At 27.0% G+C, this 6,012-nt stretch overlaps 2 protein-coding genes across 2 annotated transcripts in view; one reads left to right on the forward strand and one right to left on the reverse strand.

The window, feature by feature from the left end:
- Window positions 1-3,479, forward strand: part of LOC119603708 — a 74,276-nt gene extending 70,797 nt beyond the window's left edge. Inside the window, exon 9 of the mRNA XM_037955843.1 lies at window positions 3,337-3,479. The gene's annotated coding sequence lies outside the window, so the exon portion shown is untranslated. The remainder of the gene's footprint in view (window positions 1-3,336) is intronic.
- LOC119603709 (septin-2) overlaps window positions 1-4,464 on the reverse strand; it is a 34,111-nt gene extending 29,647 nt beyond the window's left edge. Inside the window, exon 1 of the mRNA XM_037955847.1 lies at window positions 4,447-4,464. The gene's annotated coding sequence lies outside the window, so the exon portion shown is untranslated. The remainder of the gene's footprint in view (window positions 1-4,446) is intronic.
- Between the last annotated feature and the right edge of the window lie 1,548 nt (window positions 4,465-6,012).

The following is a 6,012-nucleotide window of genomic DNA, read 5'->3' on the forward strand; positions in this document are numbered from 1 at the left end:
TAGGGCAATGTTTGACCCTACCCCAACGACTTTAAAGCACACAACTGGCTTAAAATAGCAGTATAGCGATGCAATTCAACGTTAACAAGTTTTATAGGAATCAAAATTTCTTTACTACTATGACATTCGGTCCATAACTTACGCTATTCTCTATATCATCCCTCTTAAAGAAAATCAGTTTACTGTCAATATTTACTTGTTTTACTTTATTTTAAAAAAGTATTCCATGATTTCTTACTCAATTGAAGACTTTACAAACTACACACTATTTCCTAGACGTTGATGTACAAAATGATTGATATTTCCTTTTACATGACTAATTAATGCGTTTATAATAGCAAATTTTAAGGACTTAGTTAGCACTCTTTTTGTATATTTTATTGATTTGAGGACTTAGCACGTTTGCATACCGGATCAAAAGTACATGTTTAAAGTATAAAAAAGGTATTTTTTTGATTATATCATGTGTATTTCAAGTTATACTACCATTCCGCATTAAAATTTAAATTTCTATAAAAAGTGAACTTGTTACGTTCGAGTACTAAGCTAACGATAAGCAATATTGATTTTTGTTTGATACAATGTTATATTTGTGGAATGTTATATTTTTAGAAAGCTATAAAATGTCCTAACCAAATATGTAAAAGAAAAATTTAAATTTGTTCTTTTACATATTTGGTTAGGACATTTTATAGGATATTGTGGAATGTTAATTTTTAGAAAGCTATAAAATGCCCTAACCAAATATGTAAAAGAAAAATTTAAATTTGTTCTTTTTGATGAAGCTAGAGGGCGCTAATTTCAAAGAAATTTTACGTCATTTTGACGATTTTTTTTGTTAATTTAACCAAATTACGATTGACGATTTGTTCAATATTTAATAAAAAAGTAATTTTTATAGTTATTTTATTAATCACATTATTAAAATTAAGTTCGTCTCTCATTTATGTTTTTAACAAAATATAACAGGAGAATAATGAAAAAGTATGGGGTATTTGAGAATTAACACAAAAATCAATATCAGCTGGGGCCAATACCGTTCACCCAGCTCCATATAAAACTCTTTAACGCTAGGGAAAAAGTAATTTGTATATTTCGTTAATCTACTTTTTTATAATCTATATGGATACATATACAATTAGTCATAAACTAGTTCTGGATAGTATTAAATTCTTCTATCTAATATCGCCAACAGGAAGTTACTTCAACTTTCGTAATACAAATATTAGCATCCTGATGAAATTTTAGATATGCTCTTCAGATGAAAATCAACATAAATTATTGATTTAATAAATTATAGGCCCTAATCAATTTTTTAGATTTCAATTCATATTTGATCAAAGTCTTCACAGAAAATACTGTGAACGTGTTTTGAATTTTTTTTAATTTAAAATACAATTTCTCATATATGGTTCACAAGTAAATTTAGATTTAAAACGGCCTTAAATCTTGTAGAAAATATGTATACCAATCACTTTTGTGTTGGACCTCTTTCATGTATGACTAATTGTGTGATTAAATTGTTATAGAATTTTGTGGTTACGTTTTTATTTCTTTATTTATTAGAAATTTATAAATAAAAAACATGTAAAACCCTAGTGTAACCACAAAAAATCGATGTCGAAATTTTGTTCGTCTTAACCCCACAGAACGATTCCCCGATTGAAAATATCTTAATATCTTATCTAGCCTATAAGTAGACTAGACTATAGACCAAACTATCGATTAGCCTATAGACTATACTATAGACTAGTGTATAGTCTAGTCTATAGTCTAGTAAAACTTCCTAGATTTTTACGATCACCAACTTCAAATAAGCTTAAAAAATCGTCAGTCCGCTTCCCAGTATGAAATTTTCAGAAGCTATTTGCCGGAAATAGTGGGATTTTATGCCAAATGGTAATTTTTTGCGATTTTCGGGAAAACTGACTTTTTGTTATAAATGGTTATTTTCTTTAAATATTCCAAAATTTTGCAAATATGGTTAAATCTGGAAGATTAAAAATTTTATGTTTGGATAGTAATTTATATATATGAATATATGCTTTATTTAATTAACAACCCAAATATATATTTGGTAAATTTTTAACTTATCTAGAAGTTTAAAATAATTATTCCATATCGACCCTATATTCAAAAAGTGCTAAATCATTAAAGTCTAGTTTTCAGGAAAGCAAAAAAACTATTTAATTCGTGAAATATTGCACTAAAAGACAATATTTCTTCCATAATACGTTTTTAACATACTTACTAATTCTTACCTATAAAAAAATTTAATATTTTGCACATTTTAGCGACTTATTTAAGATAGCACTTTTTGGTCGACAAAAAATAAATATTTGTTCTAAGTTAGCATGTTTTGTTCAAAGAATAGAACAAAAATTTCTTCTAATAATATGCGTTATTTTATAATTTTATGAAATGTTTTTTTTTAAGGGATATAAGTCAAACCAGTAAGTCCAATAAGATGCATTTATACCATTTAAGTAGAAAAACTCATGGCATATCTGCTTGTTTATTATTCCTTATTCTCAGTATAAATATTTTAAATTATGATAAGTTTTTGAATATAAAAAGTACCAATATTTTTTGAATAATACTCCCTAATTTGCACATTTAAAGACTTTTTTATAATCAAAATTCTAAATTGCAACCATAGAATATTATAGATTTTAGTGTTATAAACGATTTCTGAAATAACTTTACATTTTTCGAAAAAACATTATTTAAAGTCTAAAACTGGCTTTATATACAAAAATATAAATTATCATATCTTAAAAACTATACATTAAATTTATTAATCTTCACCTGTTTTGTGTTCAGCATGTTCATCTTGTTAATATACAAAATAAATTTTAAATAAATTTGAAGTTTTAAAAAATTTTGTAAAATTTGTACTTATTTCTTTAATAAAAATTTAACTTTGATATTAACAAAAATTGTTGTTAAAAGTGCAAAAATTACTTTTTTGGTTTCAAATTTATACCAGACGTGGATCATGTATTGAGGAATCCTTTTGCATCAAAAACTCACTTTGCCCAAAATTGAGTTCGCACTTTTTGAATATAGGGTCACGATATATTGCATTTCTGTAAAAAGTTAAATTTCTTAACTATGTAAATTACAAAACACAGAAAAATATTCAATAAAGACGTTATGTGGACCTATTCCGTAAGTAAAAATTTTCTAGTTAAAAATTATGTGTACCTAATTTAATATTGTCAGATGTATTATATCCAAAATGTACTTAAATAAGGCGGTAAACTTAACACGAGTTAAGTGTAAGGCAAGATTTCTCGGCAGTTAATCTAAGTTTTCTTTTGTTATTTCTTTCAGATTATTATTTTTGGTACATCTCCCTAAATTCTCCGGTAAATGCTACGAGTTTTATCAGCTATGATTGGTTTTGCAGTCACTCAAGTGTTTCTAAAAATATCGTGGAGTTTGCCTACATACACACTTATAATTAAAAGGTTATATTCAATAAAAACATAATAATTATGAAAAATATGAGAATTTTTATTGGGGATTTTTTTCACAATTAAATAAAAAGATATCGCAATTCGAAGTTTGCATTGTCAATGAAGCGATTTTTGATGTCTTAAGAAAAAAGTCTTTTGAATTTACTTAAATTTTTGCTCATTTGTCGAAACTTAATTCTAAAATTGACATCCGGTCATTTCCAGGGTTCCATATTTGATATTTGCAACATATGTAAATGCATGTTTTTTGTAGTGCATCGTACGGACTCTTGTATAAAATATTTACTGGTTTCAGACCAATCTAAGAATTTTGAGCATATTTTTGCAAATTTAGCATAATTTTACATGATATGCTAAATTTGCATATAGTTTTATTATTATATTTTTTTTTTAAATTCAGTTTTAAAAAAAAACCTTTTCGTTTGTAGAGCTTGAAACAGCAAAAAACATTAGTGTCATGAAATCTTATGTTATAGTTTTTTATTCGATAAATCAAATTTTAAATCGGACATAAAACCGATAACATTGGATTTCATGAAACCAATGTAACGTTAAATATTGGATTCTATGCAAACAACGATTAAAACTTCAGTTAAGAAGCTATTAAAAGAAATGTGTAAACTTTGTCGATTGAAATTTGTTTTGTTGTGGACCAAACGTGGCTTCATGTTAATTATTGGTTATCTGAACGTAATACGAATTCCTACTGATCTAGTTCTTTAAACTCTGAGATGAATCAATTATCAAAAATAAATATAGTAGGATGAAATATGACATTAAATATTGTTGCGATTGCAGAGGGGTGAGCTGAGTATGTACTAAGCTAATTTTTCGGGAAAATAATATAAGAAAGTTGGACTTCTTCGATGTTGTTGCGGAATGCGTTATACGCATAATATAAGACTTGAACTCTTTGCGAAAGTACTGTGAATTTGGAACTTAAATTTGAATTTCAAATACCTACGATTATTTGACTATTTACGCCAAAACGCTATGGATTTTCGGATGTTAATTTAATAATCAAGTTAAAATCTGTATATCACGTCGAAATTAAATTTTTTTATTTAAAATTAACTGGTTTAACGTATTGAAGACGAATAAAGGGTCACCTCTGTTTCGGAAATTTTTTTTAGTCATTAAAAACGAGAACACTTTTGCTTAGAATTTGGCCTACCAGTGATACCAGTATCCCTTATTTAATTGTAAGGCAGAGTATATTCAGTACATATACAGGAAATAAAAATTTCAAATCACGTAATACTTTACTTTAATAAAGTGATACAATAAATGTGTGGGACCTAGCTTCGTTCTGGTAAACAACTGAAAAAATTAAATTCAAAAAGTCACCAAAAAATCTGGGATTATTGAACGAAAATTGGATATTTTAGTATTTATGAAAAATTTATATATTTTTATTATTTTTATTTTTTAACATATCGTTAACAAGTCCTATTTTGTAGATTTTATAAAAACTTCATAACTTTTCTTGTATTTCACATTTTTAAATTCTGTAAGCGCAGTTTTCTTCTTAGATTTCTCCTTTTTTAATATCAGTTGTGAAACAATTTAAAAATAATGCTGTTGAATACTTATGCCGGTTTCTTTAGGACTTATCACGTTTTCTTTTTCTGAATTTTTATTTTAGCTGGACCTAGCACATTTTCTTATAACTTTTTCCCTACATACAGGTTCTATTTTGAAGATAATTTGATATAATTTCACACAAATGTTTTGCTGTGTAGATTCACGATATTATATTTGACCCTACCCCAACGATTTTAAAGCGCACAACTGGCTTTAAATGGAAGTATAGCGATGCAACAACGTTAATAAGTTTTAAAGGAAACAAAATGTATTTACTAACTACTATGAGATTCGGTCCATAATTTACGCTATTCCCTATATCATCCCTATTAAATAAAATAAGTTTTTTGGCAAAATATTTAAAAAGTATTCCATGATTTCTTACTCAATCGAAGATTTTACAAACTACAACTATTTCCTAGACATTGATGCACAAACTCTTTAATATTTCTTTTTAAATGACTAATTAATGCGTTAATAATAGCAAATTGTAAGGACATAGTACTTTTTCTGTTTATATTTTTATTGTTTTGAGGACTTATCACTTTTGCATACCACAGCAAAAGTACACGTTTAAAGTAAAACTAAGGTAATTTTTTGATTGTAACATGTGTATTTCAAGTTATACTACCATTCTGTATTAAAATCTCAATTTCTATAAAAAGTGGACTTGTTACTTTTGTGTACTAAGCTAACGATATGTAAGTATATAAAAGTAGGATATTGTTTATTTAAGTTTTTTTCGTACGGACCACTAGGGGACCGCAGACCCCGCAGACCGTTGCTCTAGAGAATATAAATGGGCAATTTCGTGTCATGTGACTCAACTCAAAAAATCAAAATCAATTGAAATTTGCGCCAACGTTAGTACTATTGGATAGTAGGCCAGGCACAAATTTTCAGCTCTATCGAAAAATTACGATAGCGTCTATTAATTTTTTTATGG

Source organism: Lucilia sericata, unplaced genomic scaffold (assembly GCF_015586225.1).
Source record: "Lucilia sericata isolate MDLA Ls3-8-SP2 unplaced genomic scaffold, ASM1558622v1 Contig000328F_arrow, whole genome shotgun sequence".
NCBI classification, from domain to species: Eukaryota; Metazoa; Arthropoda; class Insecta; order Diptera; family Calliphoridae; genus Lucilia; species Lucilia sericata.